General features: G+C 45.8%; 1 protein-coding gene across 1 annotated transcript in view; it reads left to right on the forward strand.

The window, feature by feature from the left end:
• Positions 1–13,365: 13,365 nt before the first annotated feature.
• LZTS3 (leucine zipper tumor suppressor family member 3) overlaps positions 13,366–21,937 on the forward strand; it is a 149,247-nt gene continuing 140,675 nt past the window's right edge. Inside the window, exon 1 of the mRNA XM_068274759.1 lies at positions 13,366–13,628. The gene's annotated coding sequence lies outside the window, so the exon portion shown is untranslated. The remainder of the gene's footprint in view (positions 13,629–21,937) is intronic.

Consider the following 21,937-nt stretch of genomic DNA (forward strand, 5'->3'; position numbering starts at 1 on the left):
GAATGATTCAGAAACTGTTGAAGCCAAACAAGATCTAAAGGACAGTCAGGCAATTGCGGTTGTTTAAAGAGGAACTCCAGTGAAACTAATGTGATAAAAAGTGCTTCATTTTTACAATAATTAAGTATAAATGATTTAGTCAATGTTTGCCCATTAAAAAAGCTTTCCTCACCATGATTTACATTCTGACATTCATTTATCGTGTGGTGACATCTTTACTGCTGGCAGGTGATGTCTTTGGAAGAAGCTACTGCTTGCTTTTTTGGCAGTTGGAAACAACTGTAAACATCTGTTATTTCCCACAATGCATCAAGGCTCCCACAGTGTGATGTCAGAACCATGGTCCTGACATCACACTGTGGGAGGGGTTTCACCACAATATCAGCCATACAGAGCCCCCCGATGACATGTTAGTGAAAAGGGAAATACAGCGGTTTGCAAAAGTATTCGACCCCCTGGAAGTTTTCCACATTTTGTCTCATTACTGCCACAAACATGAATCTATTTTATTGGAATTCCACATGAAAGACCAATACAAAGTGGTGTACACGGGAGAAGTGGAACGAAAATCATACGTTTCCAAACATTTTTTACAAATCAATAACTGCAAAGTGGTGTGTGCATAATTATTCAGCCCCCTTTAGTCTGAGTGCAGTCAGTTGCCCATAGACATTGTCTGATGAGTGCTAATGACTAAATAGAGTGCACCTGTGTGTAATCTAATGTCAGTACAAATACAGCTGCTCTGTGAGGGCCTCAGAGGTTGTCTAAGAGAATCTTGGGAGCAACAACACCATGAAGTCCAAAGAACACACCAGACAGGTCAGGCTTAAAGTTATTGAGAAATTTAAAGCAGGCTTAGGCTACAAAAAGATTTTCAAAGCCTTGAACATCCCATGGAGCACTGTTCAAACGATCATTCAGAAATGGAAGGAGTATGGCACAACTGTAAACCTACCAAGACAAGGCCGTCCACCTAAACTCACAGGCCGAACAAGGAGAGCGCTGATTAGAAATGCAGTCAAGAGGCCCATGGTGACTCTGGACGAGCTGCAGAGATCTACTGCTCAGGTGGGGGAATCTGTACATAAGACAACAATTAGTCCTGCACTGCACAAAGTTGGCCTTTATGGAAGAGTGGCAAGAAGAAAGCCATTGTTAACAGAAAAGCATAAGAAGTCCCATTTGCAGTTTGCCACAAGCCATGTGGGGGACACAGCAAACATTTGGAAGAAGGTGCTCTGGTCAGATGAGACCAAAATGGAACTACATGTCCAACATGCAAAATGCTATGTGTGGCGGAAAACGAACACTGCACATCACTCTTAACACACCATCTCCACTATGGTAGTGGCATTATCATGCTCTGGGGGTGCTTCTCTTCAGCAGGGACAGGGAACCTGATCAGAGTTGATGGGAAGATGGATGGAGCCAAATACAGGGCAATCTTGGAAGAAAACCTCTTGGAGTCTGCAGAAGACTTGAGGGCGGAGGTTCACCTTCCAGCAGGACAACGACCCTAAACATAAAGCCAGGGCAACAATGGCATGGTTTAAAACAAAACAAATCCATGTGTTAGAATGGCCCAGTCAAAGTCCAGATCTAAATCCAATCGAGAATCTGTGGCAAAATCTGAAAACTGCTGTTCACAAACGCTGTCCATCTAATCTGACTGAGCTGGAGCTGTTTTGCAAAGAAGAATGGGCAAGGATTTCAGTCTCTATGGCCTAGTGCACACCAGAGCGGTTCTGCTGCGGTTTGCGATCCGCTTGCGGGTGCGGATCCGCTAGGGTAATGTATTTCAATGGGCTGGCACACACCAGAGCGGGAGGCGTTTTGCAGAAACGCATACTCCCGGGCTGCTGCAGATTTTGGATTGCGGATGCGTTTCTGCCTCAATGTTAAGGATAGGAAAAACGCAAACCGCTCTGAAAAACGGCACTTCAGAGCGGTTTGCCAGGCGGTTTTTGTTACAGTAGCTGTTCAGTAACAGCTTACTGTAACAATACATGAAATCTACTACACCAAAAACGCTTCACAAAACCGCAAAATGCTAGCTGAAACGCTGTAGAAAAAGAAGAAAAAGCGTTTCAAAATCTGCTAGCATTTTGCGGATCTGCTAGCGGTTTTTGGTGTGCACCAGGCCTAAATGTGCAAAGCTGGTAGAGACATACCCTAAAAGACTGGCAGCTGTAATTGCAGCAAAATGTGGTTCTAAAAAGTATTGACTCAGGGGGCTGAATAATTACGCACACCCCACTTTGCAGTTATTGAATTGTAAAAAATGTTTGGAATGATGTATGATTTTCGTTCCACTTCTCACGTGTAAACCACTTTGTATTGGTCTTTCACGTGGAATTCCAATAAAATTGATTCATGTTTGTGGCAGTAATGTAACAAAATTTGGAAAACTTCAAGGGGGCCGAATACTTTTGCAAACCACTGTATTTCTCATGGGAAAGGGGGTATCAGCTACTGATTGGGATGAAGTTCCCCACAAAAGTCTGGTGCAAAAGTTGAGGATGCAAGGACTGGGGAGGAGTCTGTGTGCATGGATAGGGAACTGGCTAATGGACAGAAAACAAAGAGTTGTGGTCAATGGATCGTACTCAAAATGGGAGACTGTAAGCAGTGGGGTCCCACAGGGGTCTGTACTGGGTCCAGTGCTCTTCAATTTATTTATTAATGACCTAGTAGATGCAGTAGTGAGCAATGTTGCTATTTTTGCAGATGATACAAAATTGTGCAGAATTATCATCTCTCAGGAAGATAGTGTCATATTGCAACAGGATCTGGATAGGATGGCTATATGGGCACATACATGGCAGATGAAATTCAATGTTGAAAAATGTAAAGTCATGCATTTTGGTTGTACCAATGGTCTAGCACCATACAAAATAAATGGAATACAGTTGGGGACTTCAAACTTGGAGAAGGACTTAGGAGTACTCATCAACAACAAGTTAAATAATCGTACTCGATGCCAAGCCGCTGCAGCTAAATCTAACAAAATTTTGGGATGCATTAAAAGGGAAATAAAAGCTTGAGATGCTAGCACAATATTGCCCCTGTTTAACTCTCTAGTTGTGAGAAAACGCGGAAAAGCCGTCGCGTGTACTGACAGCAAGGCGGCTGATTCCGCGTCCAACGCGGCGGTCTGCACGCGGAAGCGTGCATCTAGTGACATGGCAGAACGCGGAAAAGCCGCCGCATGTACTGAGAGCAAGGCGGCTGGTTCCGCGTCCAGCGCGGCGGTTTGCACGCAGCAGCGTGCAGCTGGTGTGGCTGAGCCTGTTAGTTCACACAGGTTTAGGAATACGCGCGCGCGCGCCGAAAGGCAGAACTTTTATGATGGTCAAGGGGGGATCAGCTGACCAGGCCGGTCAGCTGACCTCAGAGCTGGTAACCATTGGTTGATCACTTTAGGGTGGCGCCAGAGAGCACTGCTCTATATATGGTTACTGCTGGCCACTCTCAAGTTGTCTGCCGCTGCGATCACTACGTGGAAGCACTCAGACCTTAGTCAGATCCAACAGTGTGTTGGAACCAGGAGGACCTGGGAATTCACACTGAGCCAGATTACTTGTGTTATTATTCTGTTATACTTCAGACTAGTTCCAGGGTGTAGAGACCACGGACCTCACACCCAAGACTAGGGAACTTTATTCTGTTATACTTCAGACTAGTTCCAGGGTGTAGAGACCACGGACCTCACACCCAAGACTAGGGAACTTGTGTTATCACTCTGTTATACATCAAGACTAGTTCCAGGGTGTAGAGACCACGGACCTCACACCCAAGACTAGGCATTGTTTGATATTTGTTATGACCTGTTGCTTTCCTGACTATCCCTCTGCTTTCTGATTCGGTACCACGCATATCTGATATCACGTTGCCAAACCCTGCCTGTCTTCGATACCGAATCAGCCTTCTGTCTTTATACTTTATCTGTCTGTGTGTTGCCGACCTGGCTTGCCTGACCTCGAGAGCTATCTCTCTCCACTTAAGAGATAGGCCTTGATTCATAAAGCATTACCTCATGCGGTAATGCTGAAAACAGCAGACTTTACCGACCACTTAGCAATGTGTCAATTCATAAAGGCTGTTACCGCATGAAAATCTGACATTACCGACCAGGGAGATAAATTACCGACTTGGCTGCAGTTACCGACAACACATGTCAGTAAATTGTCAGCAAATGTCAATTCATAAAGCCTTCAACAAGCGGTAAGCCTGGCGGTAGTTACCGACACCTCTTACCGACAGCTCTGATGAATGCAAAAGTGCAGAGAGCCGAAGTCTGTTTGAGTCATCAGTAGTGGAGAGAGCCAGAGAGCCCTCTGTGTAAATCATTTAAGCAGGCAGGGAAAGACTGTGTGACTCATCTGTCTGAGTCATCAGTGGAGAGAGCCAGAGAGAGCCGTCTCTGTGATTCATTTCTGCAGGGCAAAGAGAGAATCTAGACACTGCTCTACTCTACCGCTCAATGGGCTGCGGTAATTTACCGACCTCCAAGAGCAGCTGGGGAAATCTTTATGAATTAGCACACAGACCGGGAAAATACCGAGTGCGGTATTTTCCCGACAAGATTTTTTTATCGGACTGCTGTTTATGAATCGAGGCCATAGTCTCCAAGATCAGTCAGTGACATCCACCTTCAGGTGTCACTCACTCTCTGGTCCTTCCTACCTTCAGCCTGACTCCACCCCTTGGAGAGTCTCAGGCTGCTGGAAGGTTTCTGTACTCTCCATAGCAGTGTCTTCTGTACTGCTTAGGGTCACCTGTTCATCAGGTTGGCGTGGGTTGCTCAAAGTCATACTGTTACACCAAACACTCGCCATATATATCTAGAGGTGTCCAGAGGTTAGCACTATATCTGTATTATTGGTGATTCTGCAGATCATCCATAATCAGATATAGATCTGTATTCTTGGTGATACTGCAGATCACCAATAATCAGATTCTCTCTGCGTGCTGACACCGATCATTACACTAGTAAGGACACATCTGGAATATGGAATTAAGTTCTGGGCACCACATTACAAAAAAGATGTTGCAGTTTTAGAGCAGGTGCAGAGACGAGCAACAAAACTGATACGTGGGATGGAGGGTCTCACTTACCAAGAAAGGTTAGATAAACTGGGTTTATTTAGTCTAGAGAAAAGACGCCTTAGAGGGGATCTAATTAACATGTATAAATACATCAGAGGGCAATATAATAGCTTGGCGGATGAGCTTTTTGTCCCTAGGCCTTCTCAAAGGACTAGAGGACATGATCTGCGCAAGGAGGAAAAACGTTTTAGCCATTTATTTAGGAAAGGGTTCTTTACAGTAAGAGTGATTAAGATGTGGAATGCATTGCCACAGGAAGTCGTTATGGCAAACTCTATACCTGCATTTAAAGGGGGCTTAGATGCTTTCCTTGTGTTGAAAGACATCCATGGCTACAATTACTAGGTAATGCCTAATGATGTTGATCCAGGGATTTTATCTGATTGCCATCTGGAGTCGGGAAGGAATTTTTCCCTTTTGGGGCTAATTGGACCATGCCTTGTAAGGGTTTTTTCGCCTTCCTCTGGATCAACAGGGATATGTGAGGGAGCAGGCTGGTGTTGTACTTTAGTCTCTGGTTGAACTCGATGCACGTATGTCTTTTTTCAACCAAAATAACTATGTAACTATGAAGTTCAATTCTTGGTTAGGATAGGAACACACTAGGCAGAATCGCATATGCGTTTTCCACTATGTGCATTATGCAATACTGCCTAGTGTGTTCCTGCCCTCACGGTTTCTCTTTAGGCCCGGTTCACATTAGCGTTAAAGGCGGAACCAGTCGTATGGATCCGATGTGTACGTTGCGCTGAACGGACAAAAAAATGCTGCAGCATCTATTTTTCCGGACACTGGAGGGCAGCGGACCTGAAACGGAAGGTTATGCAGAGCAATAGGAACCAATGGAAAACAGAAGTTAACAACACACTGGCTATAAAAACGGAATGGATCCATTTGGCAGGTTCCACTTTTTAACGCTAATGTAAACCGGGCCTTAAAGAGAATCCGTGACCAAGAATTGAACTTCATCCCAATCAGTAGCTGATACCCCCTTTCCCATGAGAAATCTATTCCTTTTCACAAACGGATCATCAGGGGGCTCTGTATGGCTTATTTTGTGGTGAAACCCCTCCCACAAGAAACTGTGAGAACATTGGTCCTGGCAGTTTCCTGTCTGTGAACCTCATTGCATTGTGGGAAGTAGCTGTTTACAGCTGATTCCAACTGCCAAAACAGCAAGCAGCAGCTACATCACCTGCCAGCAGTAAAAATTTCGCCATGTGATAAATGTCAGAATGTAAATCAGGGAGAGGAAAGATTTACGCAGACACTGATTAAATCATTTATACGTATTTATTGTAAAAATAAAGCACTTTTTTATTACATTATTTTCACTGGAGTTCCTCTTTAAGGTAGCCATACATCTAGCGATGATGGACAGATTCGACCAAGAGACAAATCTCTCCAAATCGAATCTGATCGGAGAGAGATCTGTCAGCCGCCCATACACAGCAGGCCGAATACCGATCAATTTCAGCATGAAAGCTCTTAGGAGTCGGACGAGCCCACCGCATCCGCCACTGTGTGTGTGTGTAATGTACAGTATGCATTTAATGTATATGTGCTGTTATGTGCATTTATAATTTACCTGTCCTGTGTCGCGGCACCTGTCCGTCTCCCGCCTCTCTTCAATTAGCCACATACACGCTGCCATGTGGTGTGTGTGTGTGCGGTCACGTGCCGACGTGCTATGCGCCCACAGCGTGCATGCGGCTAATTGAAGAGAGGCAGAAGGCGGACGGGCACCGTGGCACAGGTAATGTATAAATGCACATTACATTGCGGGAACAGTGCCGGGAGTTTTGTTGCTTGTCCTGGTATTGCTTGGCATTACTGCCGCGCACCCGATCGACCAAGACGGCTCGACATCTTGCAGCATGTTCGAACGATTAATCCGACTTACTTCAGCCCGAAGTGTATCATCGATCGGGCATGCACTTGGCGGAACCGATTTTCATCCGATTCCAATTATAATAATCGGATTGGATGGTCGAATGGCCGCCAAGTCGCCTGATGTATGACCATCTTTATTCTCCTGAGTTATCTCCTAGGATAAGTATTTTCTTGCTTTCTGGTGGTTAAAAGGCATTTTATTGACAAAATTACCTAGTTGAAAACTTAGGTGGCAAAGTTAATTGCATATGGGCCAGTGTAAAACATGTCTATGTACTCTGTAATGTGCTGCAGATGTCAGTGCTATATAAATCCTACTAATATAATAAATGGCAAAGTTCCGATGTTTGGATGTTTGTTACTCGATCACACAAAAACGGCTGAACGGATTTGAATGAAATTTGGCACACACATAGTACATTACCTGGAATAAAGTATAGGATACTTTTTATTCTCATAACCAAAAAGGGGGCGGAGACAAATACAAATTTCACTGGAAAATGTAAACTGCAGCCATTCTTACACTGTTAATGGCAGGGTTCTCAAACTTTGCACAGTTGGTCGCTGGGTGACTGAGAATAATATTCAGAAAGGTGGGAGCTGGGAGGAGCCTACGAAAGCCAATCATAATTCACTTATTGATTTTCAAGGGGAGTATTTACATTGCTGCCATTCTTGCATTGTTAATGGCACAAGCCTCAAACCTGGTACAGTTGGTCATTGGGTGACTGGGGTTCAATTTGAGAAAGGGGGGTGGAGCCACAAACAGCCAATTAGATGTGTTTCATTCCAATGCAAATTATTGATGACAAACACTGCAAAGCTCACAAACTTGGTAATTGAGTAATTGTGTGTGAGGGTTAGAAAAGTGGGCACAGCCAACACCAGCCAAATACATAAGCGGGCAACGCCGGGTCATAAGTGGGGTAACAGTAAAAAAGGGCGCAGGAGGCTAGTGGACAAATCGGGCGCCGCCATTCACTCCCATAATAAATATCGTTTAATGGGCGCCCGATAGGAAAAAAGGGCGCCGGAGAAAAATAACGTTTTAAAAGCGGCGCCCGGAGACTTAATGTTTTATTACTGCTTCTCATGATTACACATTATTTAATGATTTATACATTTTTTAATATTATTTTTAAACGAAAAACAGTACAATATTTTTTTCAAACATTATTTTTAAACGCAATATGCCTTAATGTTGTCTCTTGCCTTCCTGGTATGCGGACTTTGTATCCCCCAGGTTGTTCACATACTTACGCGTTATGCGCTCCAGCGTGGATTACTTCCTCCTGGTACGCTAGCTGTGTGTCCCTCCATGCTACCTATATACTTACGCTGTGTGCGTTCCAGCGTGGATAACTTCCTCTTGGTGTTCCTTTGCTCTCGCATTGGACGGCATATGGAGGGCGGATCACGTGATGCGCGTCTGGCGCTCACGTGACCGCACCTCTAGCACTATATCTTTCCGGCAGATATGCCGGTCTGACACAGGATCCCCCTCTCTTTATAAAGCGGCGTGACTGCCGCGAAACCGGTAGAGAAGTCTGCCGGGGGCCTCCTTCATCTCTTGAGACACCACAGCTGATTCTATTATTCCTGGGTCACGTAAGCCTCGTTTTTTACGCACTCCATGCTACCTATATGGTCCCAGCATCTTGTCACTTTGGCTTTCAGTATCTATGGGCTATAATTACTTATGTATGTATGCACTATGCACTTTTTTCCACAGGTTGCACAGGTTATATGGTTATTGATAACCTCATAATAATTTTGTATTTGTTACTGCACATTTCAACGTGATCTTATGAACCCGGGTTCAATCCCTGAGGTGGTTCATACATTGAACTACCCAGGTGATTATCACTTCATTGTATGCTATTAGCAACTCTTTATTACATATTACAGCTATTGAATTGTGGTGTCTCTCTGCTTTTAATTGTATGTGTGTTTTTAATACTTTATAGTGCTTTTTGAGATATGGATAATAAATTGTGATATTTTTGATATATGGTGTGGTGCTATTTATGGTCATATTCCTAGTTCTTTGCATTATTTTTAAACGAAAAACAGTACAATTTTTTTTTTACATTATTTTTAAACGAAAAAACCGCACAATATGTTTTTGAAACGTTATTAATGCTTATCACAGGGGGGTCTTAGGTTTAGGCACCAACAGGGGGGTCTTAGGTTTAGGCACCAACAGGGGGGTCTTAGGTTTAGGCACCAACAGGGGTGTCTTAGGTTTAGGCACCAACAGGGGGGTCTTAGGTTTAGGCACCAACAGGGGGTTTTAGGTTTAGGCACCAACAGGGGTGTCTTAGGTTTAGGCACCAACAGGGGGGTCTTAGGTTTAGGCACCAACAGGGGGGTCTTAGGTTTAGGCACCAACAGGGGGGTCTTAGGTTTAGGCACTAACAGGGGGGTCTAGGGGTTAGGGGTAGGTACAGGGAGGGTTACTTAGGCACCAACAGGGGGGGTCTTAGGTTTAGGCATCAACAGGGGGGTCTAGGGGTTAGGGGTAGGTACAGGGAGGGTTACTTAGTAATTTTTTTTAAACGTTATTATACGTTTCACTATTTAAACGAAAGATTAACGTTTTTACAATTGCCGATTTAATGCACATTATTTAATGATTTATAACTTTATAAAACATTAATTTTAAACGAAATACAGTACAATACATTTTTAAACGTTATCCATGCTTATCGTTTAAAACCCCGCGCCCTTTTTTCCCAGCGCCCCTTTTTAACGTACGCCATAAGTGGGCAGAGACAAATACAAATTTTACTGGGAAAATGTAAACTGCAGCCCTCCTTACACTATTAATGGTAGGGTTCTCAAACTTTACACAGTTAATTACTGGGTGACTGGGATTAATATTCAGAAAAGTGGGTGGAGCCTACAAAAGCCAATCAAAAATTACCTATAGATTTTTCAGGGGAATATTTCATTGCTGCCATTCTTGCACTGTTAATGGCACAAACATCAAACCTGGTACAGTTGATCATTGGGTGACTGGGGTTTAAATTGATAAAAGGGGGTGGGGCCACAAACAGACAATCTTATTTGTGTCATTTCAATGCAAGTTATGGATGCCAAAATCTGCAAAGCTCACAAACTTGGTCATTGAGTAACTGTGTGTAAAGGTTAGGAAAAGTGGGCGCAGCCAACACCAGCCAAATACATAATACTGGGTCATCAGTGGGCAGAGACAAATACACATGTCACTGAGAAAATGTAAACTGCAGCCATTCTTACACTGTTAATGGTAGGGTTCTCAAACTTTGCACAGTTGGTCACTGGGTGACTGGAATTAATATTCAGAAAAGTGGGTGGAGCCTACAAAAGACAATCAAAATTCACCTATTGATTTTCAAGGGGAATATGTAATTGCTGCCATTCTTGCACTGTTAATGGCACAAGCCTTAAATCTGGTACAGTTGGTCATTGGGTGACTGGGGTTAAAATTTAGACAAAGGGGTGGAGCCACAAACAGCCAATCAGATTTGTTTAATCTCAATGCAAATTATTGATGCCAAAGACTGCATAGCGCACAAACTTGGTCATTGAGTAATTGTGTGTTAGGGTTACAAAAAGTAGGCGGAGCAAACACCAGCCAAATACATACTCGTACAATGTCAGGAAATCAGTGGGTGGAGAAAAATACAAATTTCATTGGGAAAATGTAAACTGCAGCCATTCTTACACTGTTAATGGTAGGGTTCTCAAACTTTGCACAGTTTCTGGGTGACTGGGATTAATATTCAGAAAGGTGGGTGGAGCGTACAAAAGCCAATCAAAATCCACTTATTGATTTTTAAGAGGAATATTTAATTGCTGCCATTCTTGCACTGTTAGTAGCTAGAGATGGCCCGAACCGTTCGCCGGGCGAAACATCTCTGGGCCTTCTACTACTTCCGAGTTCATGACGTCACGCACATGCGTAGAAAGTGCCCGGCAACAGAAGCGCGATCTAGGATGCGCTCCGCCGGGCAGCGCAGGCGTACTACTCCGGGTCATAGCGACCCGGAAGTAGTAGAAGACCCAGTGATGCAGAGATGTTTGCCGGCGAATGGTTCGGGAACCGTTCGCGACATCTCTGTTAATAGCACAAACCTCTTGCACTGTTAATCACCTGTACCTGGTACACTTGGCTATTGGGTGATTTGGGTTCAAATTCAGAAAAGGGGTGGAGCCACAGCCAATCAGATTTATTTTATTTCAATGAAAATTATTGATGCCAAGGACCGCAAAGCTCGCAAACTTGGTCATTAAGTAATTAAGTAATTGTGTGTTAAGTTAGGAAAACGGGGCAGGGCCAACACCAGCCGGGCGTCCAGCTAGTACATAATAATAATATGGTGTAACATAAGCAGTGGCTGGATAGTGTAATGGTTAAGGGCTCTGCCTCTGATGCAGGAGACCAGGGTTCAAATCTTGGCTCTGCCTGTTCAGTAAGCCAGCACCTATTCAGTAAGGAGTTTCTTGGGCAAGTCTCCCTAACACTGCTACTGCCTACTGAGTGTGCTCTAGTGGCTGTCTTGCAAGCGCTTTGAGTCCGACAGGAGAAAGGCGCTATACAAATACTGCAATTATTATTACACTATGGCTATGGTAGGGTTAGATTGTGAGCTCCTCTCAGGACAGTCAGTGACATGATTACGGTATGTTCTCTATAAAGTGCTGCAGATATCAGTACTATGTAAATACATAATAATAATATGGTGGGACATTACACTATGGCTATTGTAGGGTTAGATTGTGAGCTCCTCTGAGGACAGTCAGTGACATGATTATGGTATGTTCTCTATAAAGTGCTGCAGATATCAGTGCTATGTAAATACATAATAATATGGTAAGATATTACACTATGACTATGGTAGGATTAGATTGTGAGCGCCTCTAAAGACAGTCAGTGACATGATTATGTACTCTGTAAAGTGCTGCAGTTACTATATCAATACATAATAATAATAATAATATGGTAATACATTACACTATGACTATGGTAGGATTAGATTGTGAGTTCCTCTGAGAAGATGTCAGTGTTATATTAATATATAATCATAATATGGTAGATTATAACATATGACTATGGTAAGGAATAGGATTAGGTTGCGAGCTCCTCTGAGGACAGTAAATGACATGACCATGTACTCTGTAAAGTGCTGCATGAGATGTCAGTGCTATATAAATCCATAATAATAATAATATAGTAGGACATTAGACTATGACTATGGTGGGAATAGGTTGTGAGTTCCTCTGAGAACAGTCGGTGACATGACTATGTGCTCAGTAAAGTGCCGCAGAATATGGTAATTAAATACTGTATAATACATCCTATACAATAAAACTGAAGTGTCGCTGCGTCCAGCAGTTTGCAGCGTCCCTGTGTCCCAGGTTTTTTGTTTGTAACGGACAGCTGGGACCAGGGAGCTGGGAGGACGAGCGAGGTGGGCGGGTGTGGGCGAGCGAGGCGGGCGGGTGCCGGTGCGCGCCTGTGTCAGGCGCGTGCTCGGCGTGCGGCTGTTGCGTGTGCGCGTATGCGCGCCGGAAAAAGACCTAGAGCCCGTTTTTAAATGGGCTTGGGTCTACTAGTACATAATAGTATGGCAGGACATCAGATAATGGCTATGGTAGGGATTGGATCTTGAGTTCCTCTGAGGACAGTCAGAGACATGACAATGTCCTCTGCAAAGTGCTGCAAGAGAAGTCAGATCTATATAAATCCATAATAACATGGTAGTACATTAGGCTAGGACTGTGGTAGGGATTTGATTGTTAGCTCCTCTGAGGACAGTCAGTGACATGACTATGTACTCTGTAGAAGATGTCAGCACTATATAAATCAATAATAAGAATAATAATAATAATAATATTGTAGGGTCTGACTATGATAACTGTAGAGATTAGATTGTGAGTTCCTCTAAGGACAGTCAGTGACATGACTATGTACTCAAGTGGTGTCAATTAAATTCAATACCCAATAATATGGCAGGACATCAGATAATGGCTATGGTAAGGATTAGATTGTGAGCTCCTGACTATGTACTGTGTGCAAAGTGCTGCAGATCGATGCATAATAACGATAACAATAATTACAGTAGCAAAAATAACTCAAGTGTCCCTCTGGAAACCAGGATAATTGGCAGCTGCGCTTGCTGTATCATCATGGTGGCCACCAGTTACAAGCTGGCACTTTCCATTGTACAGGAATAGATGATGGTGGGTTATGAGAGTTTCTGGACCCCTGGATGATGCTGCTGATGCTGGAAGGGAGGGGGGAGGAGGGAGGTGATCTCCGGCGCTGGGCCAGTGATGCTGGCACTCTGGGCAGGGATGTAGGCGGAGGGGAGCCCTGCCTGTCAGTGTGAGTGACTGGTACCCTCTGGGGCACGTCTGGGAGATGCACTGTGCACACTGAGCGCCCGCAGCAGACGCCCCCTCCTCTGGATCTACCCCTGCTGGCACACACTCGCGTACACACGGCCATGGAGGGGGCGCTCAGGTGAGCAGCACATGTGCAGAGAGCCCCGGCGCACCCTCCTCCTCCCGCTGACCCGATGCGTGCCCCGGAGCAGAGCCGTGAAGATGCCAGCTAGCAGCGCCCGGACACAGAGGTGGGTGCCGCACTGCAGCAAAAGCCATCCTCAGTAGCAGCAGCTTCCCTCCACCAGATGATGTCATCTGCAGAGATGGGCGACAGCGGGGGGCTCAGCGCTGCTGGGGGAGGGGGTCATATGGGCTGCCCACTGTCTCCTACCTGGGTGATCAATAGTAGTGTTCCCTGGTCAGCTGTGTGTGGACAATGGCAGTGCTGTGCTATCTGATATGTATGTGGTCACTGGGGTCCCCCATCTGATGTGTATGTGGTCACCGGGTCTAGCATCTGCCTATCTGATGTGTATGTGGTCACCGAGGTGCAACATCTACCTATTCAATGTGTATGTGGTCACCGGGGTCCGGCATCTACCTGTCTGATGTGTATGTGGTCAGCGGGGTCCGGCATCTCCCCATCTGATGTGTATGTGGTCACCGGGGTCCGGCATCTACCTATCTGATGTGTATGTGGTCAGCGGGGTCCGGCATCTACCTATCTGATGTGTATGTGGTCACCGGGATCCGGCATCTACCTATCTGATGTGTATGTGGTCACCGGGGTCCAGCATCTACCTATCTGATGTGTGTGGTCACCGGGGTCCAGCATCTCCCTATATGATGTGTATGTGGTAACCGGGGTCCGGCATCTACCTATCTGATGTGTATGTGGTCACCGGGGTCCAGCATCTACCTATATGATGTTTATGCGGTCATCGGGGTCCAGCATTTCCCTATCTGATGTGTATGTGGTAACCGGGGTCCAGCATCTACCTGTCTGATGTGTATGTGGTCACCGGGTTCCGGCATCTACCTATCTGATGTGTATGTGGTCACTGGGGTCTAGCATCTACCTATCTGATGTGTATGCAGTCACCGGGGTCCGGCATCTACCTGTCTGATATGTATATAGTCACCGGGTTCCGGTATCTACCTATCTGATGTGTGTGTGGTCACTGTGGTCCAGCATCTACCTATCTGATGTGTATGTGGTCACCGGGGTCCAGTATCTACCTATGTGAGGTGTATGTGGTCACCGGGGTCTAGCATCTACCTATCTGATGTGTATGTGGTCACCGGGGTCCGACATCTACCTATCTGATGTGTATGTGGTCACCGGGGTCCGACATCTACCTATCTGATGTGTATGTGGTCACCAGGGTCCGACATCTACCTATCTGATGTGTATGCGGTCACGGGGGTCCGGCATTTACCTATCTGATGTGTATGTTGTCACCGGGGTCCAGCATCTACCTATCTGATGTGTATGCAGTCACCAGAATCCAGCATCTACTTATTTGATGTGTATGTGGTCACCGGGGTCCAGCATCTCCCTATCTGATGTGTATGTGGTCACCAGGGTCCAGCATCTACCTATCTGATGTGTATGTGGTCACCGGGGTCCAGCATCTACCTGTCCGATGTGTATGTGGTCAGCGGGGTCCGGCATCTACCTATCTGAAATGTATGTGGTCACCGGGGTCCAGCATCTCCCTATCTGATGTTTATGTGGTCACCGGGCTCCGGCATCTACCTATCTGATGTGTATGTGGTCACCGGGCTCCGACATCCACCTATCTGACTTGTAGGTGCTCACCGGGGTCCCGCATCTCCCTATCTGATGTGTATGTGGTCACCGGGGTCCAGCATCTCCTTATCTGATGTTTATGTGGTCACCGGGGTCCGGCATCTACCTATCTGATGTGTAGGTGGTCACCGGGGTCCGGCATCTCCCTATCTGATGTGTATGTGGTCACCGGGGTCCGGCATCTACCTATCTGATGTGTATGTGGTCACTGGGGTCCGGCATCTACCTATCTGATGTGTATGTGGTCACCGAGATCCAGCATCTACCTATCTGATGTATATGTGGTCACTGGGGTCCAGCATCTACCTGTCTGATGTGTGTGTGGTCACCGCGTTCCGACATCTACCTATTTGATGTGTATGTGGTCACCGGGGTCCAGCATCTCCCTATCTGATGTGTATGTGGTCACTGGGGTCCAGCATCTACCTGTCTGATGTGTGTGTGGTCACCGCGTTCCGACATCTACCTATCTGATGTGTATGTGGTCACCGCGTTCCGACATCTACCGATCTGATGTGTATGTGGTCACCGGGGTCCAGCATCTACCTGTCTGATGTGTATGTGGTCACCGCGTTCCGACATCTACCGATCTGATGTGTATGTGGTCACCGGGGTCCGGCATCTACCTATCTGATGTGTATGTGGTCACCGGGGTCCAACTTCTATCCATATGATATATATTTTGTCCAGCATCGACCTTTCTGATTTATATGTGGTCAATGGAAACTGGCCCGTACCTATGTGAGCTACACCTGGTCATTAGCAGTGCTGTGAAATGATTTGTATCGCTATGCAGTGTGCAGCAGTTTATTGGTTATGCTGTGTACTATGAGAGTCATTTGAATCTTTTATGGGCATTAGGTGGTTCCTGGCAGTGCAGTAATCGGTCGTAAATGATCATTTGGCATATTGTACTGTTAATGACCACCTTTAAACGGAAGGTATTAGCACGAGAGGGGATTTGCACATTCAGGAGTGAGGCATCATGGGAAACCATGCTTGCTCACTTGAAGTGTACCTGAGAGGAAGGGAAGAAAAGGATTTTTACTTACATGGTGCTTCTTCCAGCCCCCTGTAGCCTGTCAGCTCCCTCTGTGTCCTCCCGGGACACTTTGCTGTGCTGCTGTCACCCTCGTTAAAGTGCGCAACTGACAGGCTCCTGCGCATGCGCTTTCCCTAGCCAGACACCTCCCTGCTCGCTCTTCCGTGGCATAGAGCGTTCTGCTGAACCCAATGCAATGTGCAACTATGGCTGGGCCGAGCGTGTAATGTGGGCGTTGGAGTTCAGTTATGGTATAGCCAAACTCTGACTAGCGGCACGAAGGGTCTGAAGTGACGCTTTTATCCCCGGCTGTGCCAATCAGTAATCAGTGCTCAGCTATAGTTAAATTTCTGAAGGGAGAAGGGTATGGAGGCTGCCATATTTATTTCCTTTAAACAATACCAGTTGCCCGGCTGTCCTGCTGATATATTTGGCTGCAGTAGTGTTTGAATAACACCAGAAGAAAGCATGCAGCTAATCTTTTCAGATCTGACAATAATGTCAGAAACACCAGGGGCTTGATTCACAAATTTGCGCAAATTGCGGGCGCAAAAGTCCGCGAAAAGCACTTCACGTGCTAACTGTTTAGCACACCCGTGCTAAACAGTTTGCACCACTTTGTGAATCAAGCCCCTGATCTGCTGCATGCTTGTTCAGGGTCTGTGGCTGAAAGTATCACAGGAAGACGATAAGCAGGACAGCCAGGCAACTGGTATTGCCTAAAAGGAAATAAATATGCAGCATCCATATCCTTCTCACTTCAGTTGTTCAGTTTAAACTCTGAAAAATGACAGTTTAGAAACCAATTTTCTTTGCATTTTTAAAATTGATTTTCTCAAAAACTACAAGGTCTTTTTGGAAAATTATTTTTTGACTTGTACCCACTTATGCTCCTTCTTCAATTTTCAATAGCCTGTATGAGGGCTTTGCTATTCACTGCCAAAGTCGGCACAAAATTATACTACATTTCTAGAAAATTAAGGGAAATGATGAAATATCACTATTGCATATGAAATTAATTACGATTTTCCCTGAAATTTGGCATTACGATTACGATGCGTAATTGCGAACTTCAATGCAAATTTTTGCATATGCAAAATTTCGGCCCACCACTAAACGGCTATACTGTAGCCGAGCACCGGGGGCTAGATTGGGTGTCGGGATCTGCTACAGGGTTAGTGTGAGAGATCAATGAGGTCAATGAGGGCGATAGTAGAATATCATTACCGATATTCCTCTATCGGCATTACCCGGTAAGCATACCTCCCAACTTTTTGGGATAAGGAAGAGGAACACTCAAGCCACACCCCTAACCACGCCCCTGACACACCCCTAGTCATGCATATCCTAAAGATTTCATAAGACAAATATGTTGTTTTATAATTCAAACTACACTGGTCCTTTCTATCCTGGTTCATTTTAACATTTGGAAATTAGAAATACTGTACAGTATATCAATTTAACCTGTTAGCAGTTTCAAATAAAATGTTTCATTTGACAGCAGCTGTGCACTCTAAGGCCCCGTTGCCACTTGTGCATGGCATGCATCTTGCGAGACGCGATGCCGGCACAGCTGCTCGTGTCTCGCAGCTGAATCCCTCTAGCAGCGCTATGCACGGCTATGGGATTTGAACGGTGATGCGAGCAATTATGCTGCAGGGCCTCAAATTTTTCCACAAATTCGGATGCTCTGCATAGAGTTCTTTAGGCTGCCAAATTCCATCCGACATTGTGGCTGAGGAATTGGCCCGTTTTCGCACAAATGGAAACTTAGCCTAAACCTTTGCCGGCAAATTGTGTTTGGCTGCCTAGTGTAGTGGGTGGCAGGGAGCAGTTATCGTTATCTTTTCCAGGCGGCATCTTCTCTTTCTCCACCGGCGGGATCCAGGGATTGGGATCCAGGAGACATTACAGCGCCATCTGGTGGTGGAAGAGGGGTGATGAAAAAGACTCTTCCACCACCGGGTGGTGCTGTGGTGCTGTAATGCTGACATGGTCTCCTGGATCCCGATCACATGTCATATCATGTGATTGGCACTGAGAAAACATATTGGGATTACATCGTGGCCGGTGGAGGAGAGAAGAAACTGTCCGGACTGGTAACTATGGGCTTGATTTGCACTGCTAAAGCAGCGCACCTTAATGTGAAGGAGTGGCCACTATGCAGGCCTTTATGAAAGGAGCGTGCCTTCCTTAGATAGGAGCGTGCCTTCCTTAGATAGGAGCGTGCCTTTCTTAGGAGCGTACCTCACATAGATAGGAGCGTGCCTTCCTTAGATAGGAGCGTGCCTTCCTTAGATAGGAGCGTGCCTTCCTTAGGAGCGTGCCTTACATAGATACTGTAGGAGCGTGTCTTCCTTAGATAGTAGCATGCCTTCCCATACATAGTAACTATGTATGGCCCGCTGTCTGGGTGTCACCCTGGACTCCTCACTCTCCTTCACTCCCCACATACTAAACCTCACAAAGTCCTGCAACTTCCACCTTAACATCTGTAAGATTCGCCCTTTCCTGACCTCTGCCACCACCAAACTCCTCATCCATGCCCTCATAATTTCCCGCCTCGACTACTGCAATGCCCTTCTGTCTGGTCTCCCTATGACCCGAATAGCCCCACTGCAGTCCATCATGAATGCGGCAGCCAGAATTATCCACTCCTCCTATCGCTCCACCGTGGCGGATTCCCTCCGTGAATCCCTCCATTGGCTTCCTATCCAGTCCAGAATCAGATTCAAGATATTGTGTCTGACCTACAAATCCATCCACAAAACCTGTCCAACCTACATTTCTGATCTTGCTCAGAGATACACACCAAGCCGCTCACTCCGCTCCTCCAATAAACGTCGCCTGACCGCCCCCCACATCACCCAGTCCCATGCACGCCTCCAGGACTTTTCAAGAGCCACTCCAACACTATGGAACTCCCTACCTCCACCCATTAGTGTAGCCCCTTCCTTCAACATCTTCAAGAAGGCCCTCAAAACTCACCTTTTCACTCTGGCCTACCACCCCTCACAATTGCTCTAAACCCGCAGCTGAACTCTGGTCCCCTGCCTTTCATGTCCCTACCTCTCCCTCTAGATTGTAAGCCTTTGGGCAGGGTCCTCCTCCTTTTGTGTCCTACCTGATCATGCACCTCCATTACTGTGAACCCATGCTATGCATCTGAGTGAACCTAACTTGCCTAATCTCCATGCTCCATCCAGTGACTGACTAAGCATTACCTCGTACTCATACTGTGCTGCGTGATCTGGCTTGCATGTATTCCTGTATTGCTGTATGCTGTATGTCACCCCTAAATATTGTCTGTAACCTTTATTTAATGTCCAGCGCTGCGCAATATGTTGGCGCTTTATAAATACAATTAATAATAATAATAATAATGAAGGATAGCACGCTCCTATCTAAGGAAAGCACGCTCCTAAGGAATGCACGCTCCTTACAAGGCAGCGAGCGCTGCTATGTAAGGCATGCATAGTGGCCGCTCCTTCACATTAAGGTGTGCTGCTTAACAGCGCAGCTTAAAGAGGAACTTCAGCCTAAACAAACATACTGTCATTAAGTTACATTAGTTATGTTAACTAAAATAGATAGGTAATGTAATCTCTTACCTACCCTGTTTTAAAAGAACAGGCAAATGTTTGTGATTTCATGGGGGCAGCCATCTTTTTCATGAGGGCAGCCATCTTTTTGGTTCAAAGGAGGTGACAGGGAGCAGGAGACACAGTTCCAACTGTCCTGCGTCCTGATCACCCCTCCCAGCTGCGCGCACTTGGCAACAAGAACATCATAAATCCCATCAGGCATTGCATAGCATCAGGGGCAAGGGAACTAAAGGAGACGTGACAGCTGGGACAGCCAGCACACTTGCGGTGCGGTTCAGCGGGTGTTTGTAGATAAAAAATAGGGTGTCAGGACATCTGTGCCTATAGGCTCCTGTGAGGTAAATCCGGCTATGCTTCATAGTAACATTTTAAAATTAGTAATATATCAATATAAAGGATGAGAATAAAGTTTAGAGTCAATCAAACACATTTTTAGTAGAGAAATATATATATATTTACATAGAAAGTCCTGAAATAGGGACAAATGGGGAGGAAATAGGGACATAGGGACAGGGCTCCCAAAGAAAGAGGGACAGTTGGGTGCTATGCCCCCCCCCCCCCCACACACACACAAGCTTCCTACCTGACCCATAACCCTAACCAAATATGTGACCGCCCCCACCCGTGCCCAAATTGCCTGCTTTAGGTCACATCATGTGACCATGACATGTCAGGAAGTAGAATACTGCACAGAACAGAACTGAGCTTCAGGATTTGTCCCAATTAGAACCAGTGCTGCCAGCAAACTCCTAAAGACGGGCTCTACTGCCTTGTCCTTATTTCATATTGTAAACCTAGAGGGCTTCCTTAGGGCTGAATCCCAGCTGACAATAAACCTTGTTTTGCAGACAGAAGAGGTAAATATGGCAGAGCGCAGCAATAATATGAGTGGAAACGCAGGAATTGTAAATGTGACGTTGGTGAGATTTTGTTTTTCTGTAGCTTTTGCCTCCGCTGTGAAAGCTTTGCTCTAGGATGGAAATTACAGTTTAGCAATGAGAAGCGGCTGATTGGCTGATCCGGCGTTGGAGTAAACTGATTTGCATGTTTCTGTGTTACGCCTGAGCCGCCTGCGCTCCCATGGGGCCCGCCTGACCTGCTTCAGCACTTTCTCTGACATTGTCAAATGTTTTGCTATAGAAAGTACTTTGGAATATTACATGACTCCATCTTCTTAACCCCTTCTCTCCTGTTGGCTGCGCTCTCTCTCTTATCATTCTGTTTGTGGAAGGAATCATTCTCTGTGGGTCTTAAAGTGGACCTGAACTCTTCTACAAGACAGAAGGAAAACAGAGAGAAATGCACCCTGTATGTATTTAGAGAGTTTAGCCTGTCTAATCCCCCCTCATCTGTGACTAATCACAAGTTGTAATTTGATCTCTGAGTGGTGTCAGCTAGCTGCCTCAGCAGAACAGCTAATTTGTAAACACAGGGTGTTATCCCTATGTCTGTTTCCATGAAAGCAGAAAGTAAACACACTGCAGATTTATTGCAGGATTTGAGTCCGCTGTGACAAAGAAATGTTTTCCTTCAAAGGTTATTATGCTGTTGCTTATCTTTTAGAGCAGAGAGGAAGTTCTGACATCAGGTCTGCTTTCTAGTCTTAAAGATCGCCCACGCCCTGTTCAGCATTTACTTGTCCATTTGTTGTGTGTTTGTGTTAGTTGGCGGAGGGTGTGGGGGATCTGTGTGCAGAGGAGTGGCAGTGGGGGGCGCAAGGATGTGACTCATAGGGGGCGGGCCAGCTCTGACTCGCATGCTCTAGGCCCGCCCCGCAATGCACACTTACCAACTTAAAGGATACCCGAGGTGACATGATGAGATAGACATGTGTCTGTACAGTGCCTAGCACACAAATAACTAGACTGTGTTCCTTTTTTTCTTTCTGTGCCTGAAAGAGTTAAGGTGGCCATACACTGGCCCGATTCGCGGCTGTTTCGACAGCAGATTCGATCCTGGGATCGAATCTGCTGCCAATCGTTCGCGCTAAACGCACCCGCCGATCCGATTTCCTCCCGAAATCGGATCGGTCCGTCGATCGCGCCGTGCGGGAAATTACCCTCGATCGCCCGTGGGTAGGGAGCGCGTCGCTAGCGG

The sequence above is a fragment of the Hyperolius riggenbachi genome, chromosome 1, assembly GCF_040937935.1.
Source record: "Hyperolius riggenbachi isolate aHypRig1 chromosome 1, aHypRig1.pri, whole genome shotgun sequence".
Taxonomy (NCBI): domain Eukaryota; kingdom Metazoa; phylum Chordata; class Amphibia; order Anura; family Hyperoliidae; genus Hyperolius; species Hyperolius riggenbachi.